The sequence below is a fragment of the Rattus norvegicus genome, chromosome 16, assembly GCF_021556685.1.
Source record: "Rattus norvegicus strain SHRSP/BbbUtx chromosome 16, alternate assembly SHRSP_T2T, whole genome shotgun sequence".
NCBI classification, from domain to species: Eukaryota; Metazoa; Chordata; class Mammalia; order Rodentia; family Muridae; genus Rattus; species Rattus norvegicus.
In genome coordinates, this window is record NC_141549.1 from 44,615,004 (window position 1) to 44,635,924 (window position 20,921).

At 38.8% G+C, this 20,921-nt stretch overlaps 1 protein-coding gene; it reads left to right on the top strand.

Moving 5' to 3' along the window:
- The window catches only part of Erich1 (glutamate-rich 1), a gene marked incomplete at its 5' end in the record, with an annotated part of 52,793,804 nt that overhangs the window by 13,744,444 nt on the left and 39,028,439 nt on the right, over positions 1 to 20,921 (top strand).

The following is a 20,921-nucleotide window of genomic DNA, read 5'->3' on the forward strand; positions in this document are numbered from 1 at the left end:
GCATGTCCTCTTGGATACTAAGAGAATTCGCCAAAAAACCTGAGATTCTATCCATTAAAATATCCTATATCTTAACAAGTACGCTTGAATCAATCATGTCCTCTTGGGAACTTACAAAATTTGCCGAGAAATAAATATTCTGTTCGTGAAAATTTTCCTATATCTTGGAAAGTACGCTTGAATCAAGCATGTCCTAATGGGAACTAACAGAAGAAGCTGAGAAACTTAGATTCTGTTCATGAAAATTTTCCTGTAATCTTGAAAAGTTCACTTGAATCAATCACGATTTCTTGGGAACTAACAGAATTCACGAAGAAACTGAGATTCTGTCCGTGAAAATTTTCCTATATCTTGAAAAGTATGCTTGAATCAAGCATGCCCTATTGGGAACTAACAGAATTTGTGGAGAAACTAAGATTCTTTCTGTGAAATTTTTCCTATATCTTGTAAAGTACACATGAATCAATCACATCTTCTTGGGACCTTACAGAATTCTCTGAGAAACTTATATTCTGTCTGTGAAAATTTTCCTATATCTCGAAAAGTTCACTTGAATCAAGCATGTCCTATTGTGAACTAACAGAATTCACTGATAAACTGAGAATCTGTCCATGATAATTTTCCTATATCATGAAAAGTACACTTGAATCAAAAAGATCCTATTCGCAGTTAATAGAATTCATGGAGAAACTGAGATGCTGACCGTGAAAATTTTCCTATGTATTGAAAAGTCCTCAGGAATCAAGCATGTCCTATTGGGAACTGACAGAATTCGCCGCAAATCTGAGATTCTGTCTGTGAAAATTTTCTGATATCTTGAAATGTACACTTGAATCAAGCATGTCCTATTGGGAACTTACAGAATTCACTGAGAAATTATGATTCTGTCCTTGAAAATTTCCCTATATTTTGAAAAGTATGCTTGAATCAAGCGTGTTCTATTAGGAATTAATAGTCACTGAAATTGTCTTAAAATAAGGTACTTTCTTACAATGGTAATACTTCGAGTGATACAGTTATAATACTTTTTTTTTTGTAATCCCATGAGGTTTATCGATAGGAACCAGTGCACTGGGGTGGAGACTCATATCCCACAGAGGGGCACAGGAGTTCGACCCAGTTATAATTCTTTTTTTTTTTATTAACTTGAGTATTTCTTATATACGTTTCAAGTGTTATTCCCTTTCCCGGTTTCCGGGCAAACATCCCCCTCCCCCCTCCCCTTCCTTATGGGTGTTCCCCTCCCAACCCTCCCCCCATTGCCGCCCTCACCCCATAGTCTAGTTCACTAGTTCAGTCTTAGCAGGACTCAGGGCTTCCCCTTCCACTGGTGCTCTTACTAGGATATTCATTGCTACCTATGGGGTCAGAGTCCAGGGTCAGTCCATGTATAGTCTTTAGGTAGTGGCTTAGTCCCTGGAAGCTCTGGTTGCTTGACATTGTTGTACTTTTGGGGTCTCGAGGCCCTTCAAGCTCTTCCAGTTCTTTCTCTGATTCCTTCAACGGGGGTCCCGTTCTCAGTTCAGTGGTTTGCTGCTGGCATTCGCCTCTGTATTTGCTGTATTCTGGCTGTGTCTCTCAGGAGAGATCTACATCCGGCTCCTGTCGGCCTGCACTTCTTTGCTTCATCCATCTTGTCTAATTGGATGGCTGTATATGTATAGGCCACATATGGGGCAGGCTCTGAATTGATGTTCCTTCTGTGTCTGTTTTAATCTTTGTCTCTCTATTCCCTGCCAATGTTATTCTTGTTCCCCTTTTAAAGAAGGAGTGAAGCATTCACATTTTGATCATCCGTCTTGAGTTTCGTTTGTTCTAGGAATCTAGGGTAATTCAAGCATTTGGGCTAATAGCCACTTATCAATGAGTGCATACCATGTATGTCTTTCTGTGATTGGGTTAGCTCACTCAGGATGATATTTTCCAGTTCCAACCATTTGCCTACGAATTTCATAAAGTCATTGTTTTTGATAGCTGAGTAATATTCCATTGTGTAGATGTACCACATTTTCTGTATCCATTCCTCTGTTGAAGGGCATCTGGGTTCTTTCCATTTTCTGGCTATTATAAATAAGGCTGCGATGAACATAGTGGAGCACGTGTCTCTTTTATATGTTGATGAATCTTTTGGGTATATGCCCAAGAGAGGTATAGCTGGATCCTCAGGCAGTTCAATGTCCAATTTTCTGAGGAACCTCCAGACTGATTTCCAGAATGGTTTTACCAGTCTGCAATCCCAGCAACAATGGAGGAGTGTTCCTCTTCCTCCACATCCTCGCCAGCATCTGCTGTCACCTGAGTTTTTGATCTTAGCCATTCTCACTGGTGTGAGGTGAAATCTCAGGGTTGTTTTGATTTGCATTTCCCTTATGGGTAAAGATGTTGAACATTTCTTTAGGTGTTTCTCAGCCATTCGGCATTCCTCAGCTGTGAATTCTTTGTTTAGCTCTGAACCCCATTTTTAATACGGTTATTTGTTTCCCTGCGGTCTAACTTCTTGAGTTCTTTATATATTTTGGATATAAGGCCTCTATCTGTTGTAGGATTGGTAAAGATCTTTTCCCAATCTGTTGGTTGCCGTTTTGTCCTAACCACAGTGTCCTTTGCCTTACAGAAGCTTTGCAGTTTTATGAGATCCCATTTGTCGATTCTTGATCTTAGAGCGTAAGCCATTGGTGTTTTGTTTAGGAAATTTTTTCCAGTGCCCATGTGTTCCAGATGCTTCCCTAGTTTTTCTTCTATTAGTTTGAGTGTGTCTGGTTTGATGTGGAGGTCCTTGATCCACTTGGACTTAAGCTTTGTACAGAGTGATAAGCATGGATCGATCTGCATTCTTCTACATGTTGCCCTCCAGTTGAACCAGCACCATTTGCTGAAAATGCTATCTTTTTTCCATTGGATGGTTTTGGCTCCTTTGTCAAAAATCAAGTGACCTTAGGTGTGTGGGTTCATTTCTGGGTCTTCAATTCTATTCCATTGGTCTATCTGTCTGTCTCTGTACCAATACCATGCAGTTTTTATCAATATTGCTCTGTAATACTGCTTGAGTTCAGGGATAGTGATTCCCCCTGAAGTCCTTTTATTGTTGAGGATAGCTTTAGCTATCCTGGGTTTTTTGTTATTCCAGATGAATTTGCAAATTGTTCTGTCTAACTCTTTGAAGAATTGGATTGGTATTTTGATGGGGATTGCATTGAATCTGTAGATTGCTTTTGGTAAAATGGCCATTTTTACTATATTAATCCTGCCAATCCATGAGCATGGGAGATCTTTCCATCTTCTGAGGTCTTCTTCAATTTCTTTCCTCAGTGTCTTGAAGTTCTTATTGTACAGATCTTTTACTTGCTTGGTTAAAGTCACACCGAGGTACTTTATATTATTTGGGTCTATTATGAAGGTGTCGTTTCCCTAATTTCTTTCTCGACTTGTTTCTCTTTTGTATAGAGGAAGGCAACTGATTTTTTGAGTTAATTTTATACCCAGCCACTTTGCTGAAGGTGTTTATCAGCTTTAGTAGTTCTCTGGTGGAACTTTTGGGATCACTGAAATAAACTATCATATCATCTGCAAATAGTGATATTTTGACCTCTTCTTTTCCGATCTGTATCCTCTTGATCTCCTTTTGTTGTCTGATTGCTCTGGCTAGAACTTCAAGAACTATATTGAATAAGTAGGGAGAGAGTGGGCAGCCTTGTCTAGTCCCTGATTTTAGTGGGATTGCTTCAAGTTTCTCTCCATTTAGTTTAATGTTAGCAACTGGTTTGCTGTATATGGCTTTTACTATGTTTAGGTATGGGCCTTGAATTCCTATTATTTCCAGGACTTTTATCATGAAGGGGTGTTGAATTTTGTCAAATGCTTTCTCAGCATCTAATGAAATGATCATGTGGTTTTGTTCTTTCAGTTTGTTTATATAATGGATCACGTTGATGGTTTTCCATATATTAAACCATCCCTGCATGCCTGGGATGAAGCCTACTTGATCATGGTGGATGATTGTTTTGATGTGCTCTTGAATTCGGTTTGCCAGACTTTTGTTGAGTATTTTTGCGTCGATATTCATAAGGGAAATTGGTCTGAAGTTCTCTTTCTTTGTTGTGTCTTTGTGTGGTTTAGGTATAAGAGTAATTGTGGCTTCGTAGAAGGAATTCGGTAGTGCTCCATCTGTTTCAATTTTGTGGAATAGTTTGGATAATATTGGTATGAGGTCTTCTATGAAGGTTTGATAGAATTCTGCACTAAACCCGTCTGGACCTGGGCTCTTTTTGGTTGGGAGACCTTTAATGACTGCTTCTATTTCCTTAGGAGTTATGGGGTTGTTTAACTGGTTGATCTGTTCCTGATTTAACTTCGATACCTGGTATCTGTCTAGGAAATTGTCCATTTCCTGAAGATTTTCAAGTTTTGTTGAATATAGGTTTTTATAGTAATATCTGATGATTTTTTGAATTTCCTCTGAATCTGTAGTTATGTCTCCCTTTTCATTTCTGATTTTGTTAATTTGGACGCACTCTCTGTGTCCTCTCGTGAGTCTGGCTAAGGGTTTAATCTATCTTGTTGATTTTCTCAAAGAACCAACTTTTGGTTCTGTTGATTCTTTCTATGGTCCTTTTTGTTTCTACTTGGTTGATTTCAGCTCTGAGTTTGATTATTTCCTGCCTTCTACTCCTCCTGGGTGTATTTGCTTCTTTTTGTTCTAGAGATTTTAGGTGTGCTGTCAAGCTGCTGACATATGCTCTTTCCTGTTTCTTTCTGCAGGCACTCAGCGCTATGAGTTTTCCTCTTAGCACGGCTTTCATTGTGTCCCATAAGTTTGGGTATGTTGTACTTTCATTTTCATTAAATTCTAAAAAGTTTTTAATTTCTTTCTTTATTTCTTCCTTGACCAGGTTATCATTGAGTAGAGCATTGTTCAATTTCCAGGTATATGTGGGCATTCTTCCCTTATTGTTATTGAAGACCAGTTTTAGGCCGTGGTGGTCTGATAGCACGCATGGGATTATTTCTATCTTTCTGTACTTGTTGAGGCCCGTTTTTTTACCAATTGTATGGTCAATTTTGGAGAAAGTACCATGAGGAGCTGAGAAGAAGGTATATCCTTTTGCTTTAGGATAGAATGTTCTATAAATATCCGTTAAGTCCATTTGGCTCATGACTTCTTTTAGTCTGTCGACATCACTGTTTAATTTCTGTTTCCATGATCTGTCCATTGATGAGAGTGGGGTGTTGAAATCTCCCACTATTATTGTGTGAGGTGCAATGTGTGTTTTGAGCTTTAGTAAGGTTTCTTTTACGTATGTAGGTGCCCTTGTATTTGGGGCATAGATATTTAGGATTGAGAGTTCATCTTGGTGGATTTTTCCTTTGATGAATATGAAGTGTCCTTCCTTATCTTTTTTGGTGACTTTTAGTTGGAAATTGATTTTATTTGATATTAGAATGGCTACTCCAGCTTGCTTCTTCTGACCATTTGCTTGGAACGTTGTTTTGCCAGCCTTTCACTCTAAGGTAGTGTCTGTCTTTGTCTCTGAGGTGTGTTTCCTCTAGGCAGAAGAATGCAGGGTCCTCGTTGCGTATCCAGTTTGTTAATCTATGTCTTTTTATTGGGGAGTTAAGGCCATTGATATTGAGAGATATTAAGGAATAGTGATTATTGCTTCCTGTTATATTCATATTTGGATGTGAGGTTATGTTTGTGTGCTTTCATTCTCTTTGTTTTGTTGCCAAGACGATTAGTTTCTTGCTTCTTCTAGGGTATAGCTTGCCTCCTTATGTTGGGCTTTACCATTTATTATCCTTTGTAGTGCTGGATTTGTAGAAAGATATTGTGTAAATTTGGTTTTGCCATGGAATATCTTGGTTTCTCCACCTATGTTAATTGAGAGTTTTGCTGGATACAGTAACCTGGGCTGGCATTTGTGTTCTCTTAGGGTCTGTATGACATCAGTCCAGGATCTTCTGGCCTTCATAGTTTCTGGCGAGAAGTCTGGTGTGATTCTGATAGGTCTGCCTTTATATGTTACTTGACCTTTTTCCCTTACTGCTTTTAATATTCTTTCTTTATTTTGTGCGTTTGGTGTTTTGACAATTATGTGACGGGAGGTGTTTCTTTTCTGGTCCAATCTATTTGGAGTTCTGTAGGCTTCTTGTATGTCTATGGGTATCTCTTTTTTTAGGTTAGGGAAGTTTTCTTCTATGATTTTGTTGAAGATATTTACTGGTCCTTTGAGCTGGGAGTCTTCACTCTCTTCTATACCTATTATCCTTAGGTTTGATCTTCTCATTGAGTCCTGGATTTCCTGTATGTTTTGGACCAGTAGCTTTTTCTGCTTTACATTATCTTTGACAGTTGAGTCAATGATTTCTATGGAATCTTCTGCTCCTGAGATTCTCTCTTCCATCTCTTGTATTCTGTTGGTGAAGCTTGTATCTACAGCTCCTTGTCTCTTCTTTTGGTTTTCTATATCCAGGGTTGTTTCCATGTGTTCTTTCCTGATTGCTTCTATTTCCATTTTTAATTCCTTCAACTGTTTGATTGTGTTTTCCTGGAATTCTTTCAGGGATTTTTGTGTCTCCTCTCTATGGGCTTCTACTTGTTTATTTATGTTTTCCTGGAATTCTTTCAGGCATTTTTGCGATTCCTCTCTGTAGGCTTCTACTTGTTCTCTAAGGGAGTTCTTCACGTCTTTCTTGAAGTCCTCCAGCATCATGATCAAAAATGATTTTGAAACTAGATCTTGCTTTTCTGGTGTGTTTGGATATTCCATGTTTGTTTTGATGGGAGAATTGGGCTCCGATGGTGCCATGTAGTCTTGGTTTCTGTTGCTTGGGTTCCTGTGCTTGCCTCTCGTCATCAGATTATCTCTAGTGTTACTTTGTTCTGCTATTTCTGACAGTGGCTAGACTGTCCTATAAGCCTGTGTGTCAGGAGTGCTGTAGACCTGTTTTCCTCTCTTTCAGTCAGTTATGGGGACAGAGTGTTCTGCTTTCGGGCGTGTAGTTTTTCCTCTCTACAGGTCTTCAGCTGTTCCTGTGGGCCTGTGTCTTGAGTTCACCAGGCAGCTTTCTTGCAGCATACAAGTTGGTCTTACCTGTGGTCCCGAGGCTCAAGTTCGCTCGTGGGGTGCTGCCCACGGGCTCTCTGCAGCGGCAGCAACCAGGAAGACCTGTGCCGCCCCTTCCGGGAGCTTCAGTGCACCAGGGTTCCAGATGGTCTTTGGCTTTTTCCTCTGGCATCCGAGATGTGTGTGCAGAGAGCAGTCTCTTCTGGTTTCCCAGGCTTGTCTGCCTCTCTGAAGGTTCAGCTCTCCCTCCCACGGGATTTGGGTGCAGAGAACTGTTTATCCGGTCTGTTTCCTTCAGGTTCTGGCGGTGTCTCAGGCAGGGGTCCTGCCGCTCCTGGGTCCTCCCCCACGGGAGCCCAGAGGCCTTATACAGTTTCCTCTTGGGCCAAGGATGTGGGCAGGGGTGAGCAGTGCTGGTGGTCTCTTCCGCTCTGCAGCCTCAGGAGTGCCCACCTGACCAGGCGGTTGGGTCTCTCTCTCACGGGGTCTGGGAGCAGAGAGCCTATAATTCTTATTGTCTTTCTTATGAAGCAACAGCAATAGTGATAGTTCCAATCCTTAAAATATAAGATCTTGTTACAAAGAAACTTCCAAGTATCATTTTAAGTGAGTCTAAGGGGGTTGGGGATTTAGCTCAGTGGTAGAGCGCTTGCCTAGGAAGGGCAAGGCCCTGGGTTCGGTCCCCAGCTCCGAAAAAAAAAAATGAGGCATTTTAAGTGAGTCTAAGAGTATGAAAATTTTACCATAAAACTCTCTACTTTGTAAAATCATTACTTGAAAGGAAAAGAAGGCAAAAATAGAAGAGAGGAAGAGAAGGAAGAGAAGGAAGAAGGAAGGCGTGGGGGAGAAAGGAGGGCAAGAGAGAAAGAAGAAATAAAGAGGGAAGGAGGGAAGGGATGGAGGGAAAGAGGAAGGGAAGAAGGCAGAGGGGCCTGACAATACTCAGTAGACTATGTAGAATCAACAATATCTGTTCTCAGCATGTAGATAACTAATTAGAACATCTAACCTTCCTACTAACCTTCTGTCATTAGTAATATGTGAGCTACTACTGGGAAGGCAAATTCCTATTATAATACTAGATAATTTGAAGCTCTGTGATAATATTTTAACTAAACAGAATGCCTCAAGAAATTGTGTTCAAGGCATACAGTTTAAAAACTCAGTAGTCTTTCATAAATAAATGAAGACAATAGTCCTACTTTGGACGTTAATGGAAGGAGTTAGTTTCACTGTTCTCAATGTAGTTCCATATGTAAAGTCATTATATCTTGGTAAATGAATACACAGGTTTTGGCAATTACTATGTTCTGGAGAAAAATGAAGTAGAACTAAAAAATATCATACAAACTCCTGTGATCCACTTCCTTTAGGTCCCAGAAAGACCCTCCATAACTCCATACTTGTTATAGCTATAAGCATGCCATATGTTTAGGAATGATTCGAGAATACTGTAATGATATTAAAATCTAAAATTCAAACAAAATAGTTGTAGCTGTGATAAATTACTCAAGGAATTTTGATGAAAAGTTAAATACCTCAGAGGAATAATTTTCTCCCAGAGACACTTTGCTTCTTGAAAAATCAGTATTTTTTACAACACGGTGGTTTACTTTGTTTCATACAAATGTTGTTTCTCTTTCATACTATTAGAACTCCAATCATATATAGTCCCTTACAGAATTAATATACAGTGTTCATAATCATAACATGACATGAAATTTCTAACCAGGACAAGCAATAATTATTTAAATTTAAAGAGAATGTGATCCATTTAAGATATTAGGTAATTATGGATTTGTTTAAATATTATAACCCTTAGATGTTTTCCTTCAAAAAAGTAGACATTCTAGATAGTCTTTCCATTTCAGACAATGAATTAAATATAGTTTAGACTAAAGTTGAACACCTTTAAGCATGTTAGGAATTAATTTAAGGGGGTTTCGAAAGTTCAGTGTCTTGTTGAAGAGCATGAGAAAAGATCCTGGTTTCTAAATCCTGTGCAATTCAGCCAAGACTCAAGCAGTCTGATTCTCTTTTTAATTGAATGTAAATTTCCTAACATTTTTGCCTGCGTGTCTTGACATGGCAGGCTCCTGTCACTCAGAAAAGGGGTAGACAAATTAGTTGGCATGGAGCAGGAGAATGCCCAACACTGTGCTGGCTTCTGCCAATAACCAAATTCCATTGTCTATGACCAGATAGCCATGCCTCAGGTAACTGGCAAGACATGGTATGGAATCTAGGCCCTATGGCACTTAGAGAATTCAGTCTCTCTAGACCAAGAGAGCAGGGAGAGAGGAGTGGAAGGGTAACCATTGAAATGTCAGACTGCAGGTTGGAGGACTAAGCACAGTTTTACTGACTCTCCAAAGTCATTTGATATATTAAAAACTGCGTGCAAAGCTACAATCCAGGGGATTGTGACCCCAAGAAAACACCCAAATTACTCTTTTAATCAGGGCTCTCTAGAATGACAGAACTTATGGAATGATATATGGAAGGTATATTGAATATATATATATGGAATTTATTGTAATGACATACAAGCTGCAGTCTAACTAATGCAACTATAGCTACCTGTAAATGGAGAGACCAAGAAACTAGTAGTTGCTCAGTCCCACATGCTGGGTATCTCAGCTGGTCTTTTATTAATGCTGGAATTCTGAAAAATTAGGCTCCTACACTAAGGAAGAAATTGATGCACTAGCAAGGTGAGAACAAGCAGGCAAAGAGCAAAAGCTTCCTTTATCCGTGGTCTTGTGTAGACTTCCAGCAGAAATTGTGACCCAAATTAAATGTGCCTTCCCACCTCATGATCTAGATTAATGTCATATGCTTCCCCACTCAAGATCTGAATCAAAGGTGTGTCTTCCCACCTCAAGATTCAGAGCACAGGTATGTCTACCTCAAAGTCTCATACTAGAAGTACATTCTCCCATTTCAAAACAAGCAGAAAATCTTTCACAGGGGTGCTCATCAGTCTGGGCTGTAGTTCATTCCAGATATAGTAACTAAGAATAGCCGTCACAACTACTGAATTCCATGCACAAATGATAAATCTGTGAGCAGTACAGTATAACTGAAAGAACAACTAACAAACAGTAATTGGAAGATGATATTAAAACATTTCATCATTATTAGAGTTAACTCTCATATGGAATTACTTCCTGCTTCTGGTAGGAAACCAAGTGAAACAGCGGTTTCCTATACTTTTGGAAGTGTCTGTCAGATCCTCCTAACAATTCATAGAATGTTTTCCTTGAGCAGTACTGCTGTGCTTTTGTGTTATTGTTGTTGCTGCTGTTGTTGTTGTTAGTCTATGGCTCTTGAGGGGAGTATTTTCTTTCAGTGAAGTTTAACTCAACACTTAAACTGTGTGTGTATGTGTTTATGAGTACCCTCATGTATGTGTGTGTTGTATATGTACAAAAATATTTATGTTCTTCAGTAGGCTTATAAAATAATGTTTTTACAGCTTTCTCAAATGCCCTTAGTATTATTTACTTTTCCTTCTATTAGTATCACCTTCTCTCCCCAGCTAAATGTATAATTTTTATCTACAAGATTTAACTTAATGCAGAATGCTGTGCATTTCACATTGAACAGAAAACTAAATATTTTAAGGCAAATCCAGAGGTTATTTTATTTTAAAATTCTATCTCTATGGGACTTGGGGAAGCATTATTAACATTAATCCTATTAATTAGGATCTTAATAGAATTAAGTCTATTTTCCCTCAATGGCAACACCTCCAATTCCAAAAGTAACCATTCAGAAAAAGTCTTACTTCTAAATAAACAGATCTTTCTATCACTTTGTCGGAAAAAAACCCAATTATATTTAAGTTGGTTTTAGCTAGTGATCATAGTAAAATATGATAGTGAGAGCTAAGAATGGACTTTCTCTAGGTAACTTCGTATACTCACATTTTAGTCTAGGGTGTATAAGCACAGCTATTTATTTTAACAATGATTTTTATAGAAGACCCAGTTATATCACTTTGTGCATATATCCAAAAGATACTCTAACATCCCACAAAAGCACTCATAAGTATGTTCATAGCAGCTTTATTCATAATACACAGAAACTGCAAACAACGTAGATGTCCCTCAACTAAAGAATGGATAAAAAAATGTGTTACATCTACACAATGGAATAGTATTCAGCTATTAAAATAAACATATCATGAATTTTGCAAGCAAATGGATGAATCTTGAGAATATGTTCCTGAATGAAGTAATCAAGACCCAAAAGCAAATGCATGATACGAACTCATTGGTAAGTGGATATTAGCCATAAAATACAGCTATCACGCTACACTCCACAGACCCAAAGAAGCCAAACAAGAAGGAAGGCCCAAGCAAGGAAGCTGGAATCTCACTTAGAAGGGTGAATAAAATAGTCATAAGACGCAGATGGAAGGAAGAAATTGGGAGGGAGGGGTTATGGGGAGGAAAATTGGGAATTTGGGGGTTTGAGAGATGACAGGAGCGATAGCTAAATGGCCATGAAAATGAATGGAAATTGTAATTGATAGGGGTGAGGAGGTGAAGGGAATTGCTAGTATGAGACAGAAACTCCACAGAGTAAATTAACTTGGACCCTTGGGGGTCTCAAAGTCTGAACCACTAACCAAAGAACATACATGGGCTAGACCTAGACCTCCCCAAACCTAGGCAGGGGGTGGGTCCTGAACATCTGGAAGAAGAAATATCCTAAAAGCGTTACCAGCAAGTGAAATGTGTTCTTGTAGATGATCTGCGTCTAGCCTAAGTGGGAAAAGATGTGCCTGCTCTCTAGAAGTGTCTAGAAGTGTCTGGGGGGAAGGGTCAAATTATATCGGTGGACCCCACCTACTCAGATGAGAAAAAAAGAGGGGGGATGGAGAAGGATTGTGGTGGGGTGACCAGGATCAGAGCAGTGAGCACGATGTAAAGTGAATTAGTTAAAAGAATTAAATTTGAAAAAACAGAAAGAAAAAATGAGATTTTATTTTTCTCCTTACTTATTTGATCTTTCTTATTGTTTGTAATGTTTGCAATTTTTGTTGCAGATTTTGTGCTCATCCTTAATGGATGGGATATAGAGACATCAAGACATAATACTCAGAAAATTATGCTGAAAGAATAACTGGAATTGTTTGGTTTAAATATAGTTGTCTTTCACTCAAGAGTTGTGTTTGTTTTCTTTTTTTTGTTCTTTTTTATTTATTTATTTATTTAATTTTTTTCATCTTTATTGGCTTGAGTATTTCTTATTTACATTCCGATTGTCCCCTTCCCGGTTTCCAGGTCAACATTCCCCTAACCCCTTCCCCTCCCCTTCTCTATAGGTGTTCCCCTTCCCATCCTCCCCCCATTTCTGCCTTCCCCCCAGCAATTACATTCACTGGGGATTCAGTCTTGGCAGGACCAAGGGCTTCCCCTTCCACTGGTGCTCTTACTAGGATATTCATTGCTACCTATGAGGTTGGAGGCCAGGGTCAGTCCAGGTATAGTCTTTGGGTAGTGGCTTAGTCCCTGGAAGCTCTGGTTGGTTGGCATTGTTTTTAATATGGGGTCTCAAGCCCCTTCAAGCTCTTTCAGTCCTTTCTCTGATTCCTTCAACGGGGGTCCCGTTCTCAGTTCAGTGGTTTAATGATGGCATTCGCCTATGTATTTGCCGTATTCTGGCTGTGTCTCTCAGGAAAGATCTACATCTGGATCCTGTCAGCCTGCACTTCTTTGCTTCATCCATCTTATCTAGTTTGGTGACTGTGTATGTATGGGCCATATGTGGGGCAGGCTCTGAATGGGTGTTCCTTCTGCCTCTGTTCTAAACTTTGCCTCCCTATTCCCTCCCCAGGGTATTCTTGTTTCCCTTTTAAAGAAGGAGTGAAGCGTTCACATTTTGGTCATTCTTCTTGAGTTTCATGTGTTCTGTGCATATAGGGTAATTCAAGCATTTGGGCTAATATCCACTTATCAATGAGTGCATACCATGTATGTCTTTCTGTGATTGGGTTAGCTCACTCAGGATGATATTTTCCAGTTCCAACCATTGGCCTACGAATTTCATAAAGTCACTGTTTTTGATAGCTGAGTAATATTCCATTGTGTAGATGTACCACATTGTCTGTATCCATTCCTCTGTTGAAGGGCATCTGGGTTCTTTCCAGCTTCTGGCTATTATAAATAAGCCTGCTATGAATGTAATGGAGCATGTGTCTTTGTTATACATTGGGGCATCTTTTGGGTATCTGCCCAAGAGAGGTATAGCTGGGTCCTCAGGTAGTTCAATGTCCAATTTTCTGAGGAAATGCCAAACTGATTTCCAGAATGGTTGTAACAGTCTGCAATCCTACCAACAATGGAGGAGTGTTCCTCTCTCTCTGCATCCTTGCCAGCATTTGCTGTCACCTGAGTTTTTGATCTTAGCCATTCTCACTGCTGTGAGGCGAAATCTCAGGGTTGTTTTGATTTGCATTTCCCTTAAGACTAAAGATGCTGAACATTTCTTTAGGTGTTCCTCAGCCATTCGCCATTCCTCAACTGTGAATTCTTTGTTTAGCTCTGAACCCCATTTTTTAATACGGTTATTTGTCTCCCTGCAGTCTAACTTCTTGATCTCTTTGTATATTCTGGATATAAGCCCTCTATCAGTTGCAGGATTGTTCAGGATCTTTTCCCAGTCTGTTGGTTGTCATTTTGTCTTAACAACAGTGTCCTTTGCCTTACAGAAGCTTTGCAGTTTTATGAGATCCCATTTGTCAATTCTTGATCTTAGAGCACAAGCCATTTTTGTTTTGTTCAGGAAATTTTCTCCGGTGCCCATGTGTTCGAGATGCTTCCCCACTTTTTCTTCTATTAGTTTGAGTGTATCTGGTTTGATGTGGAGGTCTTGATCCACTTGGAATTAAGCTTTGTACAGGGTGATAAGCATGGATCGATTTGTATTCTTCTACATGCTGACCTCCAGTTGAACCAGCACCATTTGCTGAAAATGCTATCTTTTTTCCATTGGATGGTTTTGGCTCCTTCATCAAAAATCAAGTGACCATAGGTGTGTGGGTTCATTTCTGGGTCTTCAATTCTATTCGACAGTTCTATCTGTCTGTCTCTGTACCAATACCATGCAGTTTTCATCACTATTGTTCTGTAATACTGCTTGAGTTCAGGGATACTGATTTCCCCAGAAGTCCTTTTATTGTTGAGGATAGTTTTAGCTATCCTGGTTTTTTTGTTATTCCAGATGAATTTGGAAATTGTTCTCTCTAACTCTCTGAAGAATTAAATTGGTATTTTTATGGGGATTGTATTGAATCTGTAGATCGCTTTTCGTAAAATGACCATTTTTACTGTATTAATCTTGCCAATCCATGAGCATGGGAGATCTTTCCATCTTCTGAGATCTTCAATTTCTTTCTTCAGAGGCTTGAAGTTCTTATCATACAGATCTTTTACTTGCTTGGTTAAAGTCACACCGAGGTATTTTATATTATTTGGAACTATTATGAAGGGTGTCGTTTTCCTAATTTCTTTCTCGCCTTGTTTTGCTTTTGTGTAGAGGAAGGCTAAGGATTTATTTGAGTTAATTTTATACCCAGCCACTTTGCTGAAGGTGTTTATCAGGTTTAGTAGTTCTCTGGTGGAACTTTTGGGATCACTTAAATATACTATCATATCATCTGCAAATAGTGATATTGTGACTTCTTCTTTTCCAATCTGTATCCCTTTGATCTCCTTTTGTTGTCTGATTGCTCTGTCTAGAACTTCAAGAACTATGTTGAATAAGTAGGGAGAGAGTTGGCAGCCTTGTCTAGTCCCTGATTTAAGTGGGATCGATTCAAGTTTCTCTCCCTTTATTTTGATGTTGGTTTCTGGTTTACTGTATACTGCTTTTACTATGTCTATTTATGAGCATTGAATTCCTGATCTTTCCAAGACTTTTATCATGAAGGAGTGTTGAATTTTACAAATGCTTTCTCATTATCTAATGAAATGATCCTGTGGCTTTTTTCTTTGAGTTTGTATAGAGGATTATGTTGATGGATTTCTGTATATTAAACCCTCCCCACATCCCTGAAATGAAGCCTACATGATTCAGGATGGATGATCATTTCAATGTGTTCTTGGACTCAATTTGTGATTTTTTTTGAGTATTTTTTCACTGATATTCATACAGGAAATTGGTCTGAAGTTCCCTTTCCTTGTTGGGTCTTTGTTTGATTCAGGTATGAGTGTAACTCTGGTTTCAATGAATGAAATGGGTGTTGTTCCTTCTGTTTCTATTCTTTTGGAATAGCTTGAAGAGTATTGGTATTATGTTTTCATTGGAGGTCTGACAGAATTCTGCACTAAAAGCATCTGATTCTGGGCCTTTTTTTTCTTGGGAGTCTTTCAAGGACTGCTTTTGTTTCTTTAGGAGTTATGGTACTTTTTAGAAGATTATCTGATCCTTATTTAACTTTGTTAACTGGTACCTGTCTAGAAAATCTTCTGTTTCATCTAGATTTTTCCAGGTTTGTTGAGTATTGCCTTATGTAGTAGGATTTGAAGATTTTTTTGGATTTTCTTGGTTTCTGTTGCTGTCTCCTATTTCATTACTGATTTTGTCACTTTGGATTCTGCCTCTGTGACCTCTGGTTGGTCTGGATAAGGGTTTAATTTATCTTGTTGCTTTTCTCAAAGGACCAACCCCTGGTTTTCTTGCTTCTTCATATACTTTCTGTTTTGTTGTTTTTTCTCGGTTGATTTCAGCCCTGAGTTTGATTGTTTCCTGCTGTCTTCCCCCTCTTGCTTGTTTTTGTTCTAGTGCTTTCAGGTGTGCTGTTGAGCTTCTAGTGTATGATTCTTCCAGTTCCTTTTTGGAGGAATTCAGAACTATGAGCTTTCCTCTTAGCACTTCTTTCATTGCAATCCATAAGTTTGGGCATGCTATGGCTTTTGGTTAAATTCTAAAAAAATCTTTAATTTCTTTTTCTTTCTTGACCAATTTATCATTGAGTAGAGCATTGTTCAGCATTGTTTCAGTGTATGTGGGCTTTCTGTTGTTTTTGTTGTTATTCAAGACCAGCTTAAGTCTATGTTGATCTGATAGGATGTATGGGAAAATTTCAGTCTCCTTGTATCTGTTAAGGCCTGTTTTGTGACCGATTATATGGTCATTTTTTGAGAATGTACCATGACATGCTGAGAAGAAGGTTTAGTATCTTGTTTTAAGATGAAATGTTCTATAAAAGAACATATATGTATGGTACAAAATACAAGTTCCTTGAGATAGCATAGATGGTTGCAACATTCAAGTATGAGTGCTCTAACATGGGAAAGAAAAGTTCAAGAAGGGGATATGTTTTCAGAAATACTGTTATTTGGAACTCTAGCTGGCTTTATGTTTGAAAGTTACAGCAATCCAGTTTGTGAGTTCTAAAAAACTGAGGAATATTGATGTTCTAAAATTCTTTCTATATTGACTTTATAATTTAAACTAAAAGTACTAAACTAAAATGGACCACATTACAATAAAGTAAAGTGTCATTCAGGGAAAACACACAGGATTCTATATTAGAGGATTGAAAAATATAAATTCAAATTCTACCAAATATGCTGAAAATAAGTGAACTTCCCAATTTCTCTGAGACAAATAAAGATCAACTCAAAATTAACTCAAGATAAACTAATGTTCATAAGGAAAAAGGGAAAAGAAAGCAAGCAATTGAGAGAGAAATGCAGGTCTCCCAAGATAACACACAGATGGCAGAACAAAAGTCCATGCTAGTGCCCATCTGGTGAGTTTGGATCATTCTTGAGGCCGCATTTGTAGGAGTCAAAACTGCAGATGCTGTGAACATAATTGAGTAAGTGTCTTTGTGGTAGAATGTTTGTCTTTGACCTATACGCCTAGGAATAGTGTAAATGTGTCTTGAGGAGGATCTACATTGTCTTAGTCAGGGTTAGTATTCCTGCACAAAACATCACGACAAAGAAGCAAATTGGGGAAGAAAGGGTTTATTCAGTTTACCTTTCCACATTGCTGGTCATCATCAAAGGAAATCAGGACAGGAACTCACAGAGGGCAGAAACTTGGATGCAGGATCTTTTGCAGAGACCATGAATGGGTGATGGTTACTGGATTGCTTTGCCTGGCTTGCTCACATTGCTTTCTTATAGAACCCATGACCACATGACCAGGGATGGCACTATCCATAGTGGGCTGGATCCTCCCCCATTGATCACAAATTGAGAAAATGGCTTATAGCTGGATCTCATGGAGGCATTTCCTCAAGGGAGGCTCCTTTCTTTGTGACAACTCCAGCTTGTGTCAAGTTGACACACAAAACTAGCCAGTATAGTATAGAACTAGAAAGACAATTCTGAATGAGATAACTCAGACTCATCAAGACAAATATGATATGAGCCTAACCCAGCTGACATCTGCAAGGCTTTATCCAACAAGAGATAGAAACACATACCGAAGCCAAATATTAGATAGAGCTCAGGGAATTCTGAAGAAGAGGGGCATGAAAAATTATAGGAGGCCAAGGGGTCAAGGATACCACAAGAAAACCTATGGAATCAACACTCCTAAACTCACAGGGACTCACTAAGACTCAACTAATAATGCATGTGTCTAACTTAGGCCCTCTTGGTATTTTCAGGAACTCCTAACAGTGAAACCAGGGTATTTCTGAAACTTTTGCCTGCTTTTCGGACACTTATCCTACAAATAGGCTGCTTTGTCCAGCATTAACATGAGCGGAGGTACATAATCTTGTTGCAACTTGATATGCCATGTTTAGTTGATATCCATGGTATGTCTGGGACTTCTCTGTGGGAGGGAGGAAAACTGCTAGGAATGTAATATGTAAGAGAATAAAAAAAAATCTGACTTTTACTTTTGTCCATATTTTGCAATCTACTGCAACCATGAGGACATAATATACATAAAAATTAAGAGAAAGCCAGAGTTGGGATGGATTAGATATAAAGCAGCTTTGCACTCCTCTTGCAGGAACTCATCTACGGATGCTAAAGTCTATTTTAAATTTTACCAAGTAATCCTCTAACCTGTCCTATGGCATTTCTAGGGGCTCTTTTTTATAATGAGAATTAGAATGTCCTTATTTTTTATTCCCCCCCTTCTGAATTTTTAAGAAATTTTTCTTGACTTAACTCAAAGTAGCCGAGCTAATATTACTTTGCAATTCTCTTGTTTGAGCAGTGTCCTAGAAAAATTAATGCAAATCCCAGAAGGAAGAGAGTTCATGCTTGGAGGGCTATTTGTGAAATTAATATGATGACTATGAAAAGATATAGAAGCAAGGATACATAATTGAAATAAAATAAAGGAAGTGTTCAATGAAATGATTTTTCTATAATGAGATACAATGAATATTCATCAATGAGAAATTTCAATAATTGGTGGATAAGTGGAAAGAAGAAAATGTTTTGTTCCAAGTATAAAAGCATTATAAAGAAAAGGAAGTAAAACAAAAGGAAAAGAAAGAAAGGGGAGAGAAGAAAAGAATAATTAAAGAAAAAGAGAAAGAAGGAGAATATCAAGCTAAAATGCTTCTGACATACTTAACTTTTTAAAACCTACAAATTGTATCTGGCTCTGTGCTGTGGGACCCAGGAGCATCTTGCTTCCCTGAGCAAAGTGCATAGGAACCTAGAAGCAACCACAGCTTGAAACCACCCTCCACCAATCCCTTACCAGTTGGGTCAGCCATGGACACAGCCAGAACAAAAATCTCATTCACATAAGGATCATCCAGTCAGTACCAGGGAAAACCAGATGGCTAAATGACAGCAAAAGAATACATTCAGAACGAGGCAGGGCAATATTGTACCATCAGAGTTCAGCTATCAAACTAAAGCAAGCTGTGGATATCCTATCCCTTGTGAAGCACAAAAGGATATCTGTAAAATCAGTGTTATAAAAAGGATAGAGGTCTTTAAAGAACAAATGAAAAAATCACTTAAAGGAAGGCAGGAGTTGTGTTTTATAATCAAACACATGAAGGAAATGAATGAAGTAAATAAAACTGCATGAGAATAAGAATGGAAATAGAGGTAGTCCAGACATCACCTGGATCTGAAGGGAACCAGTCAACAGCTCCCTGCACCAAATCCTGTGGGAGACAAGAGCTAAACCTTGAGAGGGGCAGACATGCCTGGGAAGCCAGAAAAGATTACACTCTGCCCACATTTCTGACTCTAGAGAAAAACACGTGATGCCATCTGGGACCCATGTGCACAGGGGCCTGAGAAAAGGTGGGGAAGGCCCTTCTGGTTGCCAGTCTCATGGAGAGCTGAAACACAGATCCCCAAGAGTGATTTCAGGCCCAGGACCAAAGGTAAGACCAACTATTCTGCTCCAAGAGACCTGTCTGGTGGACTCAGGACACAGGCCCACAGGAACAGCTGAAGAGCAGTAGACATGAAAGACTACACGCCTGAAAACAGGACACTCTATTCCCATAACTGGCTGATAGAAAACAGGAAAACAGGTCTACAGCACTCCTGACACACAGGCCTATAGGACGGTCTAGCCATTGTCAGAAATAGCAGAATAAGGTAACACGAGAGACAACCTGATGGTGAGAGGCAAGCACAGGAAACCAAGGAACAGAAACCAAGAATACATGGCATCAACAGAGCCCAATTCTCTCACCAAAGCAAACACTTAATATCCAAACACACCAGAAAAGCAAGATCTTGATTTTAAATCACATTTGATCATGATGATGGAGGACTTCAAGAAAGATATAAACAACTCCATTAGAGAAAGGCAGGAACACATAAATAAACAAGTGGAAGCCTATAGAGAGGGATCACAAAAATCCCTGAAAGAATTCCAGGAAAACACAATCAAACAGGTGAAGGAATTAAAAGTGGAAATAGAAAGAATAAAGAAAGCACAAAGTGAGACAACCCTAGGTATAGAAAACTAAAGGAAGAGACAAGGAGCCATAGATACAAGCATCACCAACAGAATACAAGAGATAGAAGAGAAAATCTCAGGAGCAGAAGATTCCATAGAAATTATCGACACAACTGTTAAAGATAATGTGACACAGAAAAAGCTACTAGTCCAAAACATACAGGAAATCCAGGACTCAATGAGAAGATCAAACCTAAGGATAATAGGTATACAAGAGAGTGAAGACTCCCAGCTCAAAGGACCAGTAAATATCCTCAACAAAATCATAGAAGAAAACTTCCCTAACCTAAAGAAAGAGATGCCCATAAACATTCAAGAGGCGTACAGAACTCCAAATAGATTGGACCAGAAAAGAAACCCCTCCCAACACATAATAGTCAAAACACCAAATGCACAAAACAAAGAAAGAATACTAAAAGCAGTAATGGAAAAAGGTCAAGTAACATATAAAGACAGACCAATCAGAATTACACCAGATTTCTGGCCAAAGACTATGAAAGCCAGAAGATCCTGGACAGACCCTAAGAGAACACAAATGCCAGCAACGGTTACTGTATCCAGCAAAATAATCAATTAACATAGGTGGAGAAACCAAGATATTCCATGACAAAACAAAATTTACACAATATCTTTCTATAAATCCAGCCCTACAAAGGATAATAAATGGTAAAGCCCAACATAAGGAGGCAAGCTACACCCTAGAAAAAGCAAGAAAATAATCAATCGTCTTGGCAACAAAATATAGAGAAGAAAAGCACAAAAACATAATCTCACATCCAAATACAAATATAACAGGAAGCAACAATCACTATTCCTTAATATCTCTCAACATCAGTGGACTCAATTACCCAATAAAAAGACACAGATTAACAAACTGGATACACAATGAGGACCCTGCATCCTGCTGCCTACAGGAAACACACCTCAGAG